Source organism: Patagioenas fasciata, chromosome 8, assembly GCF_037038585.1.
Source record: "Patagioenas fasciata isolate bPatFas1 chromosome 8, bPatFas1.hap1, whole genome shotgun sequence".
In the NCBI taxonomy this organism is placed as follows: Eukaryota; Metazoa; Chordata; class Aves; order Columbiformes; family Columbidae; genus Patagioenas; species Patagioenas fasciata.
Window position 1 is genome coordinate 24,400,381 of NC_092527.1, and position 19,723 is coordinate 24,420,103.

Below are 19,723 nucleotides of genomic sequence, written 5' to 3' on the forward strand. Positions count from 1 at the left end.
TGGTGTAGTAGATGTTGTACAGTCCCAAACTGGACCAGCAGAGCTGGCTGCCAATCTGAATTGACATCGTGTGGTCAATATCAGCTTTTGGAAATGTGTTTGTCTGTGTGTGTATGTGTGCATGATGGGAGGATGTTCTAATTTAGATTGTTTCTGAAATTTCACATGGAATAAAGATACTGAAGATAAATTAAATTATAAATTTAAAATTTCATTCAGAATTTAAAAATATTTTCATTTTAGATCGTTCAACTATTTTTACACTATAGGCAAAGAGAAGTAGCATGTAATATACACCATAATAGTTAAAATAGTATGTTATTACTGTCCTTAAGTCAGAGAGGGTGTATGTTATTTAACATTAACTGAAACTTTCTATTGTATTTTCTATGTCAAACAGTACTCTGATGGTATTTCAACAGAGAGTGTGATCTTGTTTTGAAATTTCCCCAAGGAAATATTCCAAATGATAAAAAAAATAATTTCCAATTATCTTTCTCACAGAAATGTCATTAAAATGAATATGATTGGGATTTTATTTGTTTAATCAAATGTATTTTTTCTGGAGAAAAGACAGCTGAAGTCTTTTTCTCCCAGTGAGCTCTACTGAAGCTGGTGCATCTGTTGCCATGGGAGCTGGAACCTGGGACTCATCAGACTCACAGCTCAAGAAAGGTCAGTGCAACCTGTTTGAAGCATGAATGCAAGAAGGCAGCGTAACTGATGACCATGTGTAATGCATCCTGCTCTGTGTCCTTTCCCCAAAGGATGTGAACCTCTTCCAGGCCCCAGCTGGAACGCTTACCTCTTCAGCTCAGACCACAAAGCTTCAAGAACTGGGAGGTGAAGACCTCATGTGAAGAAAAATGGGAGGAACAGGGATTGCTTGCGACAGCTATGGAGAATCATGGCAAGTCTCTCTACCTTTCCCTTTCTGGTTCAATGGCAAAGACCCAACAGTTACTTCCAGCTGGTCTCCGGACTGCCTTTCCCAATGTCCTCCAAATGCCTCATCCTGCCAAGAGGCCTGTCAAGTCTGGAAGAAGGAGATGTCTCTCAGAAAGGGTTGTATCTAGACTGAAGCTTTCTTGCAACTCCTGTTCACTCCTTCCATTACCTGAGCCATGCCCACGGCCTTTGGAGAATCAGTTAAAAGCAGATATGATGGAGGATGTCAAAGGCACAGAGCACACGACTAACACAGGCAAAGAGCAGGTGCAGCACTTGACAAACAACACAAGTCTATGAGAACCACAAGGCAAAGGGATGGTGCTCCTCCCATGATCTGCAAGTCAGCTCAGACAAGTGACATTTAAGCAACTGAACCCAAACAGTGCATTTCTTGGCATTATATGTCTGACTGGAAAAGGCCACTGTCTATAACTAGGTCAGTCATTATACACTGAGATATTTATACAGCTCCCCAGTAATATGGTACATGAACACCTCATGGCTATTTATCCTTACAAACTCTCACTGCAAGTGGGATTTCTGTCTCATTTACAGATCAGCAGTTCAGGCCCAGCTTCAATTGAATGATTTGTCCAAGATCAAACAGGACATCTATGTCAGGGAACGGAACCAAGTCTATGTTTTCTGAATCACACAAGAAGAGCTTAACATTCGTCAGTTAAGGCAAAAATGTGCCTTCCCACTGCCCTTCACAGGGCATGGTACTTTACCACGAGCCTCTGCAAAAAAATCCCTTCAGATGAGTGTGGTGCTGTAGCTTGGCACCATATTGTATAGTGAAATCCATCCGGATTTGCCCGTGGCTGACTTACTGCAAAGATCTCCACAGCTCCACCTCAGGCTCGTGATACTTATACCTGTCTTTGGGATCATGAAGACTCAAGCCTTTCTCACTAGTTCAAGGTGACAACTGATATTGCATTGGTACAGCCCCCTCACTGAGCTCTGACAGGATTTTGGCTAATGAAACAGGTATTCATCTCCTTTCATTCAGTCTCAAGCAAGGCTCAGAGGATGAAAGCTTCTGAGTATTCACTTCCTGAGTGGGAGAAAGGAGATTTTGCCACAGTAGAGGGAAAGATGTAGACTACCACAGCATTGCAGTGTCTAGAGACAGGAGATAACAAAGGGGGAATAGAAGAAAAATACATGGACAAAAGCCCAAATCTAATGGTTTGGATGCCATGTAAAGGAGCATGCCAGACAGTCCCTGCTTCTGCCATGGGAAAATTGTAATGATAACAGCAAGTGCACTAGGCACAAGAAGGAAGCAGGTGTACTCTCCTCTGTGACCGACACAAGGAAATCTGCAGCTAGCAACCAGCCATGCCTCATTTCTCTTTCCAGGCTGGGGAATCTGAAACCATCCCCCACTTACACTGCCCTCCAATTCAGCCCCTGCACATTGAAACTGTCAAGTTTACACTTACACCATTTAAGCTTTTTGACAAGGAGAGTCTGACCCACACCCGCTCAACACAGGATACAGTCTCAGGAAATAACAGGCTTGCAGAAAACAAGCATTATTGTTTTACTGATAGTCTCACCTGCTCCTTTTCTTTATATCTTCTGAATGTTTCCAGGGTTTGAACAAGGATTTTGCTGAATCTGTTCTCTATGAAGAAAAGAATTCAAGCCATTTGTACATGCTGGGTTCAAAATTGTTTCAAGTTCTGAGTGGTTTTCTCACTCACTGAATTCCATGGGACTTAGAGACATGCAATATCCTGAAATACCAGTTGTATGTTACCAAAGACAAACAGGTAGCTGTACCAGAGGGGGAAAGAGAAGGTGGAGGATTTGGTTTTCAAGATTTTCTGCCTCAGGCTGCAGAAATAGAGATATTTCTCACTTATACCTTGCTATAGCTTTCAAATGCAGTCAAAAGAGCTCAGATCTTGAGCAAGCAGTGTGATAGGGAGGGAAATACACACTTATGTACATGCCAGAGCATATGACTTAAGCACACAACCATCCATTCACATAACATCTTTCCTCTGATGACAAAGTGCTCCTTAACCATTTGTGATTATAACAGAGCCATTCCAGTTGAAGGACAAAAAGCTGTGGATTGCTTTACTCCTGTCTGCTATCTGGCAGAGGGAGGACTTTAAGAGGGCAGGGTAGAGCCCACCCACCTTTACCCTTCATGTATATTATTATCTCTGGAAGTCATGCTATTTTCCTCCTTTTGAGGAGCAAAAGATAGGCAGTGGTCTTGTGCTGAGCAAGATGGAAGCTCCTTCCGGTTCCCTCTTCACTGTGCAACAGGAGGTTGGTGTTTTTTTGTGGTGTGGTGTTTCCCCAAGGCAATTCCTCATTCTTTCATAGTTAATGCACATGCTAAGGCATTTCTTGTGATTATTCTGTAAAGGACATATGCAAAAAACAGAAAGGAAAATGACAGGAGTTTTAAGCAGAATCCACACTTGCTCCCTAAGACAGGCCAGTAACTCTGGCTGAATCAGGCCCCCAGCAAAATCAGTGATATTGTAATCACAGTGCTTTTCCAGATCACCCAGAACCTCTGAAGAACTCTGCAGGCAAGCAACAGCATCACCCACAGCTCAGTGTTATCACCAGACACTTCTTCCCCGGTCCTTCTCCTCAATTTTCCCCTGCATGCCAAGTGGTGATTCTATCTACTTGTCTATGGTTTCATTCAATTCACAAACCTGAGCAAAGAATGATTTCTCAGTTTTGAAGAAACAAATTAAGTTCTAATGTCACTAATTCAAAGCTGATCAGCTAAAAGAGAGTCTCAGTGAACAACAATATCATGATCAGAAATACTGCCCTGCTGTCCCACTGGACCTGGATGCAGCTTGCAGGGTCCAGGTCTCTCTGAGCATATTGTTGCTTCTGCAACACCCCAAACAGTCCTGAGCACTCACTCCCATTTCTGCACAACAGAGCCCAGTGTTTTGAGACATGCAAATGATGGGGACAGTGACACACCTGAAATACATCTCAACAGAACAGAAGCCATCAGAAGTATGCAGAATCGTACAAGGGCCTATAATGAAGCTGACAGACAAGCCAAGTTGACCTTAGGGTATGACAGCTTATGTCTGATCCAGGTAAAGCTGATGGACAGAGGTACATCTGAGACTGAGGATCTGTAAACTGCCAGATACTGCTGTTTGCTGTCTCTTCATGTTAAGGTATAGCCAAATGTTAACTATTTGCACGGTTTTCAGAGATTTTTCAAAAATATTGCAGGGATTTTCATCTCTATCTTTTCCAAGTAGAAAGTATGAGTTAGGTGGCCTTCATGTACCTGAATGTCATAGGCCTGTCACAGTTCCCAAAACGGCCTCAGACTTAGCATGTAAGTAACAGGGAAAGCATCCCTGAAAATACTGGGATATAGGTATGTGAGAGACTCAAAATAAAGATGCATCACTACTTGACCTGCTTGGCTTGTAAGAAAATTGGTCTGACTGTTACCAGATGATTTAGATTAATCATTACTAGCTAATGCCTTTTTGTATATAATTATTTGCAAACACAGGAGATGGATGATGAAGAAACCTAGGACTATAATTAAGTATCTGCTTTCTATGCCTCTCCAAAGAGGATCGTTTGCCAGGGGAATCCAAAGGGGAGGGGAAATCTCACTTCTGGGGAAGGGTTGTCCTCTTATGGCTCCAATGCTGCCTCAGTTTCTTTGGGACTGCCAAGGATAAGGATCTCAGTGTCAGTCTGTTTCACCATATACAGCAACATGGTCACAAAACACCAAGCTTAATACAAACACACAAATGTATATAAGTATATATACACATATGCATGTATAAGCAATCACTGAGCGACCCCAATAGACATGCAGGCTTGACTGAAGAGGGACAAGCTTTTGTCAAGGATAAAGTTCTCCTATAAGTGCACACATGCAGCCCCCACTGTGTTCCTTTTCCCCACACACCCGTCAGTTGGCTTACAGATCATGGGTCCCAAAATGTGACACCACCTCAAGCAACACATGCTAACACTAAAGGCAATGGACTCACCCAGTTGCTTATAGTAGACAAAGATCTGTGTGACCTGGCACCCCGGCTGCAGGGAAGCCAGCACAGTGAAGCTTGGCAGCTAAAAAACGCTAGCAGAATTTGCCTCTGCCAGCAACTTTCTGCATGTATAAAATCAGCGAGGCTACAGAAATTATACAGGTGAATGGTATTTTCTCCCAACCTGGCTCGTATGGTTAGTTGGCTTTTTTCCTGGTCTTAAAGCAATTTATATTTTCATGGGCCTTTTGCACAGCTCTAGTAACGCAAGCACAGACAAGACAAACATTTCAGAGAAGCAGGCAGGAATAAGAGGCTACAGAGTGAAATTTCCCTGTGCTTTTGGTTTGCAGTGCATAGATGCAATTACACCTGCATACATCTACCCAGCCGTGGCCTTCAGTTTCACTGGTGAGTGTCTGTTACCACTGTTTTGGTTACTGAGCTGTAAATACATATGTAGATACTTTCCTAGTCACAAGTGTGGAAGGATTGAGAAATTCAGTTGTCTGGGGGCTACAGTGCACTGGGAATCTTTTATTTGTTAGCATTTTCCACAGGCCTTATCCTTCAAGCGTTTAGCTAAGGACATTTACTTTTTATATGGTCAGTTCCTTGAGGAAGTAAAGGAAAAGAGCCACGGACTTTGATCCTGTCCAGAAACCTTATTTCTCATTCTTATCTTTTCTCCCTTTTCCTTCTTCCCAGCCTCCCTCCCAGCAATGGCAAAAGACAAGTGAGGAACCCTCTAGCTGACACTGTACAAAGTCAGTGTGAACCAGTGCTGCTGGAAAACTTTTCCTTATTGAGATGTAATCACATTACCTCTTCACGACCAGCTAAAAAAAAAATAGCATAAACAGTTTGGCTTCTCAAGCTCAATTTTAATTACTTCTGTTCTTATTTTGCTGCTGAGTTCTGTAGCAAGGCTAATAAGATGCAGTTCCTTGGGATGGCAGATTAAGTTCTGCAACAACTGGACTTAGAAAAGCTTACACCGTTTAAAAATTTTTCCACTGATTAAAATTGGATACAAGTCATAGTCACAGTCACTTGTGGTGGCCTTTTAGCACTGCCTAGGTATTTGAACTATTTTGCTCTTTTCAGGCTCTGTAGCATACTAATTACTCTCTATAAGATATTTAAGTTATTCTCTTGTTCTGAAAAAGAAATAAAAATACCTTCAACCCCCTATGCAAATCACTAAGGTTTTTAAGGGTATCTTATCTGTAGGTAGGAAATCATCTGGAAAATGAAATCAATGTATATTTACCTAAAGCTGCTTACAGCACAATGCACAGGACAATTAAATGGAGCTTCATAGCAATTTAGTGCACTTTTAAAAAAGTCATACCCCTTTATCAAATAATTCTATGTTATAAACAGTAATCACTGCATACAAATCTATGTGCGTGTCTCTTTCCACACAGAGACTGTCACAGGCAATCCTGCGTTTTTCAGAGTAGAAAAAAAGCTGGACAAAATGAAAGGACTATCCACCTTTAATCACTGGAAAGAAGACATAAATGCTGTTTGATTTCTCTTATTTGATCAATTACACAACTGACCCTTGAGTGCACACACATTCACACACTCAGACACCACCATTCTCCACTGTTTCCCTGCTTTAAAAACACCCACGAAACACCCCCTTACCTTCTGTCCTCCAGCTTCCTGATCAGGGACAGTGCAGTGCTGTGCTTTCTTCCCTTAAGTCAAAGCCCCAGCACATTTTACAGCAGTCTGCTTACTATTAACACTTTCCATTATTCATGTGTTTCAGACTCTCTGAACATGGTTGTCTTAATAGAAACAACCACTGAAAAACAAATAAAACAACAAAAGTGGAGGAGCTAACCCTTGAGCCCTCGCAGACCTGCTCAGCCAGGTGAAGTGAAGTGAACAAGGAATCCAAAGTTAGTAAAATGTATTTAAATAGTTATCAGGCAAGGGGAAACCAAGCGGAGATCATGGTAGGGAAGAGGCAAACATACGTATTGGAATAACCATGCGGTGTCAAGTAACAGACAGATGAAACAAACAGTCATCAGCTATTTTTACATTCAGATTCGCAATTGGTAATGCTTCAGAGATAACTAATACAGAAAGTAATGCTGTGTGATTGGCTTGCTACTGCCAGTGATTCAAACCTTAAAGCACTGCATTTTTGTATCTACAGGTGGGAGTCAAAATGTTTATTAAGGTCACCATTAAAAATATAATGTAAGAAGTATGCACATGAGTAACACATTACTGTCCTACTGGTGCTTTTTCATAAATAGCTCATTTCATCATCAAGGCAGGACAAACGTATCCAGCGTTCTTGGAGTAAGGACCCCATTCCACTGTCCTTCCAAAGCAAACAAGACCAGACCCCCTCCTGGGAGGCACATGCCAGCATTGGATTTCATTTGGCGAACTGCAATAGGATGTCGAATAAAAGGGGAAATATACCATGAAGTCACCCAGCTATGTTTTGTATTGCAGATACAAACAATGGATTGCGTATCCTGTGCCATGATGAGAGCACAGAGCTCCCTACTGAAGTCATGGGGCTCTCTTGGGGCTCAGCATCATGCTGAACTTGAGCCACAGCCTGCAGCAAAATGAAGAGCAGAATCTCCTGCAATTACAGCCCAACTCCTGCTTCCATGGTGAAGCAGGACTCCACGTGAGCCCAGTGCTCATTTGCATTTTAAAAAAGAGCTGCTAATTATGTTGCTACAACATGAGCAAGGCAACAACCATGTGGTATCTGCTGCCTGACAATGTCCAAGCACCAGGAGGCTTGTGATGAACTAATCCCGCCTGTGATCGAAGAACAGTCTAAGCTTACCAGTCCTCGGAGAGACAACGACCCACCTTCTCCAAAACAATCTTCAGCTTTGAATTCCCCACCTGGGAGAGATGTATTATTCACTTTAGATCCCAGCAGGAAGATTTTGCAAAGCCCACTCTCCTGAACTCCTGGTCTGGGCTGCTGTTGCTCAAGTGCTTCTCCTAACTCATCCCAAACTGAATGCTGGTCTTGCCATACATCAGGGCACTTCTGCTAAGTTTGGCCCAAACTACACACTTCCAACAGCTACCCACAGCCTGCACCCATGAGAGCACTTATGCACAAAGATCTGGTGCACCATGAGTCATGGCACCTACAAATTAACACATCAGAGAGAACTGGCACACACTGAGGAAAAAAAATGTTTGGGATGAAAACAGTAGAAAAGTAGTTTTCAGGCACCTGCTGCCACTAATGTGGGCAAAACTGTCTGCATATGTGTTTCTGTCTCTCCCACACATTTCTAAAGAGGGGTGGAACGTATTTCTGGAATACTTGTGCTAAAAATAAACACATCCCTGCTGTCTATGAAGAGAGGCAGGTATAGCCCTGATTTCTGTAAGCTCATGAACTTATGAACTGCTTAGAGGTTGAATTGCAACTAGAAAGAGCCCTACAGAAATTGTAACTGCTAGTGCAGGAAGGGTGGCTGATTGCCTGGAAAACCCAAAACAGGCCTCTCGCATGAAAGCAGCTGGGGTTAACACTATTCATCATGATGAATGTGCTTTACAGGCTCCAGCTTTGAAAGGAGTCATATCTTGGGATAGGCATTATGCTTATTCAAATATGATGATAATAAATACATATATTTGCAAATTCAGTGCTCAGATGAGACTCTGGGATCAGATGGCCTGTCATCAAAATAAAACCACTTCAGGGGAAAATTACCAAATAACACACAACAAACACAACCCAGTGGCACTTAGATGTTGTTATCCTGCTCCCAGGAAATTTAAAAAGCAAAAATTCCTGCTGCTTCCTTTCAGTGAGTGTGGAACAATAACAGATCACATTGAACTTTTCTAGACAGCAATTTGGACTGAAATTCTCAATTTATATGAAAAGAGTGTGCAATTTGCACAAACACGCTAATGGAAAATGAATGTGTTAATGTATAATGAACTCCATCTTTAACACACACAGACGCGTGTGCGCATGCATTGAAACTTTTGTATGCTTAGCAAGGCTGAGAATACAGACATGAGAGCCTTATCCAAGAGCAGTAGTTCTCAGCCTTTTTTTTTTTTTTTTTGACTTGTATCCCACCGCTTGACACTTTTTTCAGGTAAATAAATGGAGTTTTGCCCTACTGAGTGAAATATTTTTTTTCCTTTGTTGCCTGAGTTGCAAATCCCAGAGAAGCAGTATGCAGACTCGAGGGGTCAATGGACCGGTCACATGCAAAAAGTCCCTGGTATCTGGAAATCTAACTGATTATAAACAGAAATGAAAGCATGCCACTCTAGACTAGGAAAATGCAAGCATCAAACTGCTTTGGTTGTAGAAAGTAAATGGTTTATAATTCTCTTGGCATTCGTGAGCACGGGGCCTATTTAATAACCCATGAGAGCAATATGACTATATTGAGCTTTCTGTTGCTTGTTTACAGCATTTTTTTGTCCAGCAGAGCAATTCAGGTTCAGTTCTTACTTGGCAGATCAAATGATTTGTTGACTGTTATCACAGTTAGTGCAATAACTTGATGCCTGGGCACCTGGCAAATAAGTGCAGAGCATCAGCCAAACAGAGCCACCCCAGGGTCATATGAGCTGAACAAAAGCCATGAACCAAGGATTAGATCATGTCCCACAACAGGACAACACCTTCCTACGGTCTGCTTATTGATCCCTACACTTTCAGGTAGATACTGCTGTGCCCCACCTGAAGCCTTGCAAGGCCTGCATTTCTCTGGGTGTGTTTATATCACCTGCATGTTTGCTCCTGGATGAGCCCAGGAGTCCAGCAGCAATATATCGCTGAACAAGGAGTCATAATACAAACCAGATGCTACTCCACCTGCCTCCTTGGAACAGCCCAAGCCCTTCACAGCTTATTTTCCAGCAAAGGGGCTCCACCTCCATGAGACCTGTCTGGATGGGGAAGTGGTTGTCAGTTCTATCTCCTTCATGCAGCATGTTAGCAACCTGGACCCAAATCCCTTTATTCCATTCTCAAGCTGATCTGAATGTACATCTCCTCTGATGATGGAAATGATTCCAGTTTCTGGGGAGGAGGTGTTTCACTTGTTCCTCCTCCCTCAGTCTCTGTATTTCACACCTTGATGAAAGAGAGAGAATGCCTGAAAATGAGTTGAGGTCTCCATTTTTTCCTTCTCCTCCAGGAAGGCATTGGACTTACCTGAACATCAGTATATATTCTACTAATTGTGAGAGCATCACTGCTTCCTCCTGCAGCTGGATTTTGTACAAAAGCTCTGGTCAGACCTAGCTCCCCTGACTTCAGAAGGCAGCAGAGACCTGAGGGTCAGAGGGAGGAAGATGTCCCAGTATTGCTATAGGTATTTTGTTACTCAAAGGTATCAGCGGAAATGACAAGCAGATCTCTGTCATATTCCTCTCTGCCTGTATCCTCTTCTGGGTCCAGCCTCAATACATATCCAAGTTTGAACAAACTTCTGCCCTGACAAACTCAGCTCAGCAGATGTAGGTGAGGACAGAAGGGTTCCCAGCACCTGAGCATCAGTAGCAGCCCTGCAGCCTCTTTCCTTGGGGGCCATTTCTCCATCTTGCTGGAAGGGCTGTTTTATCCACCTCTTGTGCAGATCTTGCGCAATGAGACAGGTGCAGGATTCATTCACAGCATCTCTCCAGGGCTACTCCTTAGGGCTCAGACCTTGCCAGTAGCTGGAGTTTATCAGTCCTAACTCCAGGGACTCCTAGAGCTCTGACAAACAATTGAAATTTCTCTCCTTAAGAGCTTGGAACTTTCTCTATTTGTCCTTATTGCAGCTTTGAATGAAGCCTGGCAAAGTAAAAATCCTCTGCAAAAGAAAGCTCTGGAAGGAATTTCAACATGTTTCAAGAAAAAAAAAAATCCTTGATTTCACCTTTCAGAATTTTAAAATATGGTGCTTCATGTAATACAATATCAAAATTATTTTCATCCTGCCCTCAGAAAGTAGTTAGAGATATTATTTTCCAATAAGCAAAATGCTATGATTCTTCTCTGAAATAAGATTTCTTATTAAACCAACAAACTTTGTTACATTTAATTTTTTGACTGCATTTATGATTTCTGGCAGATGGTTCCACCACCTTTTTTTACCATCTTTTTAGCTCTGCAATTATGACTTTAAATTCAATTTTAAAATAATTTCTACAGCCTGATCTGCTCTCCTTGCTGCTGCCCTGTCAATAGCACCCAGACTCAGCTGACTCAGAGATGACTCTTCCGGATTCCAGACCCAAATACTCATTCTAAACCTCCAAGAGGTGCCCAGCCATAGCACCAAACTGGGGCTCAGCAGCCCTTTTATGGCTTCCAGGGACAGAATGTAGGCTAGAAGGACTCTGAAGACACAGCCTTAATGACAGTTTTGGCAAGGACATCAGTCACAACCACATCCTACTGATTTCCCCCAAATTAAACTGACTCTTCAGTCAGGAGCAGTATTACTTTTACCAGTAAGACAGCCATCTCACATACACCGATCATATCTGCAGAACCTCAAAAATATGCTTTTGTGTAACTGTTTCACTATTAAACACTCTGCCAAGAGCGGAAGACAGATGTGGCAGAAAAGAAACCACAGGAAATGCTAAATATCAGAAGATGCCTAAATTATTCTGCAAGTAAAGCTTTCATCCTGCAAAGCACTGTCCTACCTGGGACAAATTTTCAAAGAGACAGTATTATCTAAAACAGCCAAAAAACATTTTAGGTACCTATGTGCCCACTAGGCACCAATTTACTTTGGAAATCTTTCTCTTCTGAGCCATAAGGAATTGTCAGTAAAATCAGTAGGAACTGACAGCACTCTCCAATTTGCAGGAGAGCTTCAGCCTGTCCCAGGACACACAATGAATCAACCTTTCAACTAAAGGTTAAGAAATTAGTATAGTTGTGACAGGTCAGATGAGGGAAAAATGCCTGTAAATAGTCTGAGTGATCTAAACATTAGTTTTCTTTAAAAACATTGTGTAGAGGTCAGTGACATTTGGAGATATTAGAACAAATGCATTTGGTATTTTACAAACATAGCTATAATCCAACTAATTTAAGGAAAAAGGTTGGCAGAATGTGGCATTACTGGCCTAGCATAAATATTTCCTATTTAAAAATCACAAAGCAAAAACAGGAGACCACAAGCTAATTAAAATAGCTGGACAGCAATGATGGGAAACATAAGGTGCTATTTTTAGGGGATCATATGAGAGCCCAAGCAGCAGAAGTCTAGTCAACCCAGAGGTGTCACATGGCTTCTCTCAGCGTCCTTTGCACTGTATCACCCCACCACAGACAAGGTGAACCAGCCAGTATGATTCTTATTCCAGCCCCCAACACCCTCATCCAGATTTCATGCAATACTTCACATTGTACACAACACCTTGGATGAATTTCCATGGAATTTTCCACAGAACCACTGGCCCTGTCCTGTGCCAGATTCCTTTGCAACTGAGAGATGGGTTCTGGGCAGTGTTTGCAGGGCTGACTTCCCCCAGATGTTGGGGAATACCAATGTTTTACGAGAAGAAATCGTGTTTGCTGCAGTATAGCTGGTACTGCAAAGGTAGCTGCGGTTCAAATGTGGGCTTATCTCTGGGTGGGGAGGGGTGAAGAGAGAAAAGATAAAACATTAAAACTTGTTACAGTTTCAATAAATTTGCCTGAATTACGTGAGTTTTAATTTTGTGGTTTTGCTGTGGGCCAAGAAGAGGAAACAGTGAAGCACAGCAGAAGAAAATATGAGAATTTTATTCCTCAGCAGTCACTGAAGTTTCAAAACATATCTGTATTATTGCAAAAACTCATAGCACTACAGAATGTGTTCAGAAAATACCAAGGTGCAAAATATCTGCTTGGATGGTTTTGTGCTGTAGCACTGGTGGGCAATGAGGGGAAGGCCATCTTCGCTTAGGAAAGAGGTTTCAGCCCAGATGTAAATCAGACAGGGAAGGAATTTAAATTTGCACTTCCTCCTTCTCAAACCAATGCTCTTCCTAGATCAAAACCCTTCCCAGAAAAGAAGCATTGGAAACCACGAAAGGTTTGCAAAAATATTTCATTTTTGCATATCTTGGCAGAAAAATGCCAGCCATTATAATACAAACCACAGCAAACAAAATCGCCTAACTTAATGTCCAGTCCAAGAGCAGATCAGATCACACCAGTTAACTGTGAGAAGCAACACAGCTTTTTGTCTTTTTCCTATTCCAGTAATCCGAAGAATTACAATACTGTATTTATAAAATTATATGACTTTAAGTCACATTTAAGAAGAGTAAGTAATCTAAAATTAGCATTCAGTAAAACAGGAAGCTCTAGAGAGAGAACTAGAAGTTTATGCCCAGCTTTTCAGAAAAAAAAAACCAACAATGTGTAATTGTTTGAGGTTTTGCTGAATGTCAGGAATGGAAGATTAACAAGCCAACGGATGGTGATGCACTAAGATTATCAGGGTTAGCGGGAGAAAATCACACAAACACAGAAAGGCCAAGAACAGCTAAAAACCTGGTCTGAAAGATAGCAAATGTGCTGCTATGCAGAGCAGTGCTAAATAATGACTGAGAAGAAAGGAGACAAATGAGGAAGAGAAAGCAGCCGCTGCAGAAAAGAAAGAAAACAAAAATGTGGCGATCAGAAACAGAGCTCAGTTGTGCAGATTCTCTGCAGAAATCAGGCCCAGCTCCTCCATTTCCAGTACACCTGGCTGCAAGGTCCTTGGCACAACCTGCCTAGGGAACTGGATGGGCAGGAAAATGAGGGACGGATCTTTTTCCTTTCCCTGTAACTGAATTTGGAGAATGGGGTCAGTAAGATATGTGGAGTAGACAGGAAGACAGCATCAGAGAATTCCCTAAGAATCTCCCCAGCCTAAAAACTATGTAACAATGCCTTATTGTGGGTTAACCAGATGACCAGGTAACCAAACACTACTCTTAGCTGTAAAGGGATTCCTGGGACTGAAATCCACTTTCATTGTCAAATATTCGAAAAAAAATACAATGGGAATTAAGATATAAATATTGTCTTAAAAAAAAAAAAAAGTCACAACTGGTTTCCTTTAAACTTTACAAAGTCATTTTAGGCAAAAAAGATAAACATAAAACAAATAATAAAATTATTACTGATGAAAATTCTAATCCTGCAAACACGTATGTGATTAATTATCTTCCTGCAGAGATCAGGGACCCTTATCTTAGGAACAAAACTAAACATGTTCACCAAAACAGCGCTCTAGGCAAATCCATAACATTCCTCATGCAGATATTCTCAGTGATTTCTAAGTGTTTACACACAACGTAGAGCAAAGACTAAAGCATTTAAGCCTTGCATGCTCAAAGTGCATCTTTATTACGATCTTTTTTGCTAGTGACAGAAAGTATTGTTGTTTCAAAACACAGCAGTAATTCCCAAATCCAAGGTGTATCTGAAATCCATTAAGAAAATGACCGTGTATGCAGGCAGCCCAAGGAGGAAAGGTTTGATGTCTCCACTGGTGACACTTTCAACTGTGTCCATGTCATTTGGGATCATGAGTCTCACTGATTTCAATATTCCAACCCTGTCAAGGGACAGTAGCCCCTCAGACATTTCAATGTGATGTATGGAAGTTGAATATTTTGGAAATTGATGTTGACTGCAGAAGCAGCCTGGCAGATGCAGCTGACACAACTCAAATCAACAGAAACCCTTCCAGAAACATGAGTGGGAGCTGGAACATTCTTTGTTTGCTTATTGCTCTGAAGATGGGCTTTGTGCTGTCCTCACAGAAGAGATGCTAATGAGACCTTGGACTAGTCTTTTTCAGCCTAGTTGAGCACAACAAGCATGAAGCATCTCACTAGAAAAAATATCTCTACCGATTCTGAAAGTCTTCAGATTTTTAGGAAAACAATTGAAGAAATAAATACAAAACTTCCATGTTAGTAACGTAAGACCAAAACATATGAAGAAAGCAGCAGACTGGTGGTGTAAATAGAAATGAGTAAAACTTAAATGTTATTTAAGGGGTTTCCACTATGGCCAGTACCAGAGTAAGCAAGCATCTAAACTTGCACTCAGAGAAGGTGTTCTATAAATCCAGGTACCACATACCAAGTCACATTGCTTAATCAAAAAAAACCCAACAAGTGTCAATTTGAATAAATCCACACTGCAAAACACATAGAGATTAATGTCAAATACTTCTATTGGAATGCTTTCCAGATCCCACCTTTAGTTAAACATCTACAACATGCTGTGTGAACATGTTAGATTCAGAGCAACTAAACCATATGCTCAAGGTTATAATGGGAACCAACAGAAAAGACAGGAAGAGATTCCAGTTCTCTCCTCTTCCAGAATAATGGACTATTCATCAGCTGAGTCCTAGATGGGAAAACCTCGAAGGGAGGATTTTTATTAGCACATTCTGCCTTCTGCAAATTACTGTGGTATGATCATAGTGCCTTTGCGCTTTTGTCTACCTACTGGTAGTATTTAGAAAGTGCCTCTTGCTCTTGAGTCTAGAGTTGCATAAACAACAACAATAATAATTAATAACTTTTTCAATTATCTTCTACCAAATGAAATCTCATCTTCAGCTTCAACTGGATACATTCATCTGTCTCAAGTTGTTGTCTAGGGTTGCTATGCACTATCTAACTGTTGGTATGTTCCATCCCAAAGGTGGCTTTTTGGAAACTCTGAAGCTCTATAAATAGAAATATTATTATTATCATTATTGGGAGAGGGCAGGAGTGCAACAATTCACCCTCAGGGATCAGAGACACTCAAGAACACTTGTTTCAGCATTTGAATGCATGGATGGTTCACAATTGGTGATGTGAGTGAAAGAAAAGCTCTAGCACAAACTATCCTGTATGAACAAAAAGATGAGATCCAGTGGAATGAATCCAGCACATCTAGTGCTGGTCTTTTATAAGTGTTAACCGGCCATCACTTTCTCATCAATGGAGGGTAGCAGACACCTCTGGGAGATGTGAAATGCCTTTCTTCCAACAGGAAGAATCGTGGTCTCAGGACATGGCCCTCCCTAGTGGATGAGAGAGGGAGCTTTCCTGGACAGCTGAGTCGGGGCACCAAGTGCTGGGACAGATAAAGAGAGGTGGCAGGACTCTGCCCCCCAGAAAGTGGACTGAAACCCAGCAATGGCTGGGATTCCCAGGGTGAGGAAATATAAATGAAACACGCACAAGAGGAGATGTACAGGGAGCACGGATACTGGGAATGTTCTACAAAAATTAGGAAAGGTTAAAGGAAAAACTAAGAGCAACAAAACAACCAAAGTAATGGTTTTTCTTCTAAACTTTGTTGGTCTGGTCCTATTTCTGTTCACTCTTTGTGAATTTTCCAGCAGAAAATATGAGTAGATTAAGATTTTATAGGATTAGTTCAAAGATGTCTAAATGAATTACACATTCTTCTTTAAATCCCTTCATTTCAGTCTTCCTAAGCAAAAGGCACTAAGCTGTCACTCTGCCTGAGAAGCCCTGTGGACCCTCCTGCTGAGCTCTCAGTGTCAGGCAAGCACCATATCCCCAGGCTGTCTTTGCCATAAGCTTTTGCCTTCAGACACAAGTGTCATTCTTGACCACTGCAATGGGATTTTAGAGTTAGGCTAAAAGAAGAAGAGAGAAGGTGTACACTGGAACCATTGGTAAATCTGAGCAACATGGGGTGTCATCTCTCACCAGTAAGTTCACATAGGGAAAGGGTGTTATATCTCACTTCAAAAGCAGTCAGGAAACAGTGTTTCACCCAGAAAGATGAACTAAAAAGATACGTACCCAGTCATCCTCACAGAGAAAATCTGCCTGTGGCAATGCCCTCCTTCCTTCCCTGTTAGCTAGGAGAGGGTGAAATGCCTGGGCTGCGGTGACATGCTCTGCACGAGTGAGGGCTGCTGAGCAGAGCTGGAGCGGTACCCCTAGGGGTGACACCCAACCTGCCTCCCCTTGCCTACATCCCACCAAGCGCTGAGGGTGTTGCAGCAGGATAACAGCCCTTCTACAAAATCAGCTGCCTGAAGGGCCTTTCAGGCAGAGCCCATGCTGCTGACAGGAGTAACATGCAAAGATTGCCTTTGCCTAAAAAGGCAGGTGCTGTTTTCCAGTTCCTGCTCCGGCAGGCAGATTGGGCTAGATGATCTTTTGAGGTCCCTTCCAATCCCTAACATTCTGTTTTTCTGTGAAATGAACCTTTAAATCTGTTTTCTTTCACTGTTCTCTACTCTACACCTTTTTGAGGTGACAGCAATTACCACAGACAGTATTCAGAATTGATTTACGTGGGAACACAATACTATTCTTGATTGCTTTCCCAGTCTTCTGTTTGCCTTTTTCACTGCTGAGCATGAAGCAGATGTTTAGGAGGCATGATCCTACCCTACCAGCACAGAGAGAAAGCCACCAAAGCCACCACAGTAACATGCTTAGCTTGTCCTTGATCTCCTTAACCACTCCTTTTCCCCATGCAGCTCAGGTGGTGGTGTTCACAGGTGCCTGCACCACACCCTGCACCATAGAGACACATTGCTGACAGCTGGAATCCCATGGGCTCATGAGACCTATGCCCACATATTGTGGCAAGACACCAAGGTAAACCTTTCCCTAGAAGTTCTTGCACATCTGTCATATTGCTAATCATTTTATCCCAAGCATGAGCTGTTTGCCTTGAAGTAAGAAATGTCTTCCATTTGTGGAGTTAATTCACAGTCTTAACAAAACTAGAAGGCAGGTTTTTGTGGTCAAATATATTGCCACATTAATGACTTCAGAATATTACATGAAGCACAAAAAGAAAAGAACAGAATAAATTAACAGAAGAAGCCTGCATGGCACACTAGAGAATTAAAGTGCCATTTTATTACACACACCTTAGAGTTAAAGTTTTAATTTTCTTTTAAAAGATAGCAATATATCATTTTCATCCTCCATGTTCAGAAACACTTAGAGAGGATGATTTGTTTTTCATTGTAATCTGCAGGACAAACAAAGCTGCAGTCAAGTGCTGTTGACCAAATACTTGCAATTTCACGGTGATAACAGAATTATTGTTATTGTTTGAATTAATTATTATTCTAATAAGGGATTTTTCTCTAAGGATCCTGATATACTTTAAATACAAATGAATGAGTCTTCTCTAATCCCTTGTGAGCTATTACACAGCTTTATTTTACAAAGGAGTTACAAAGGAGGACATTGAGGCAGAGAGGCGTTACTGGCTTTATTTTCACAGGAACTGACTTTGAAACAGTTCCTAGTTAGAGTTTTGGCTCAGGTCAAAGCTCTAGCTCTAGGTCAGAGGCACCTCCAGGAATTATTCCCATCCCCATGCTTAGGAGATGCCTCCCTGTCCAGATGTATGGCTGCCTACATTCATACAGTACAAATACAGTAAGCACTGCCATTTGCGGCTTTCATTTGCTCTGCTGAGCCGGCACTGAAGAGCTTTCAAAAGTGGAAAGGCATTCAGAGGCATCTTTTTCTTTTACAAGCTGCAGACATTACCCTCTTAGTGAAGAAGGTCACCAACCAGGCATAGAGATCTCGGTGGATATCACTGCAGCACAGTTTCCAAATGGCTCCTCGATCCAGCAGCTCTCCCCACTGCCTTATATTGCAGACCAGCAGAACTATATTTAGAGACAGATACAGGGGTTATGTTCCCAAGGGCCTCTGATGGAGTAAGTTCAGAGTGTGTTGTCATGATGGACATGCACACATGTGACCTAGCAGAGTAGAGGTCAGCCATCATTCACAAATGTGTGGAGACCACTTACAGTCTAGTTACAGCATATGCTAGTAACACGTGTTCCCCACCCACCCTGCTTTCTCCCTAGTAAGCTGCTACATTTTTAATGACTCCATTAGCTCTTGGAACAATTGACAGCTTCAAGTCTTGCCCTGCAATGAGCTCCAATGTGAAAACACCACACAGCTTTCAATCACAAGCCAAATGGCTAAAGATTTTGAGATGAGATTTCAATTCTAGAGAGGAAGAGTGCCCAGTCAACCCTACACCTCCAATATAATTATTAATTATTCATAAACAACTATAAATGCACCTAGCTCCTGCAGTACCATTTGTCTTTGGAAATGCCCTTGCTGAAATTACAGGTAGGTGCCTGGGCTTTTCTCTTTCAGTGCATCTGCACCTAAGACAAGGTTATTGGCTCTAATGCTTCTATTGAGAGTCAAAAGATTCAGTATGTAATGCAAACACATCAGCCTGTGCCCAGAACATACCCACTTTTACATTTCTTTTAGCATAAGAAATGATTATTTCATTGAAAGAGAGGACAGTGCAGTTAATAGTTTCTACGTAAGTCAGTCAGATCTCAATTCCCCCAAAACCACATAAATTCACATTTACAGCTGCACAAAAAAAGCCTGAAGCTGGCTGTCCTGCAGAGGTTCAAAGTGCCAATCAAATACGAATAATATAAACATCTACTCTTCTGAAATCTTATGTTTTTAAGAGATGATGTCAGCATCACCAGGCAGTGAAAGATGTGCTCTGGTATGAGATAAAACTATTTTTCTCTAAGTGCCATGTGATTTAGTCTGGGAGTAGAAAGTCACTGAAGGCTCTTAACTGAAACATCACTGACATTTACAATTTTGTTATCAAAAGTTGTCTCAGTTTTAGTAGAAATGCCCATCTATGGAGACACAAGCCTGTCCCCTATCAGGTGGTTTAGCTCTGCAGAGTTACC

General features: G+C 41.7%; 1 protein-coding gene across 11 annotated transcripts in view; it reads right to left on the reverse strand.

Annotated features, from left to right (window-relative positions):
- Positions 1 to 19,723, reverse strand: part of C8H10orf71 (chromosome 8 C10orf71 homolog) — a 93,085-nt gene that overhangs the window by 19,234 nt on the left and 54,128 nt on the right. For 2 of the 11 annotated variants that reach the window (XR_011740301.1, XM_071811945.1), the window contains exons 1-4: positions 6,636 to 6,973; positions 3,111 to 3,338; positions 2,520 to 2,587; positions 806 to 1,036 (exon numbers count right to left, since the gene is read on the reverse strand). The exons of 2 other annotated variants lie outside the window; for them this stretch is intronic. The gene's annotated coding sequence lies outside the window, so the exon portion shown is untranslated. Of the gene's footprint in view, positions 1 to 805; positions 1,037 to 2,519; positions 2,588 to 3,110; positions 3,339 to 4,593; positions 4,759 to 6,635; positions 6,974 to 19,723 lie in introns of those variants that run through there. 7 more of the 11 variants (XM_071811947.1, XM_071811946.1, XM_065843137.2 and 4 more) reach the window with 7 other exon arrangements.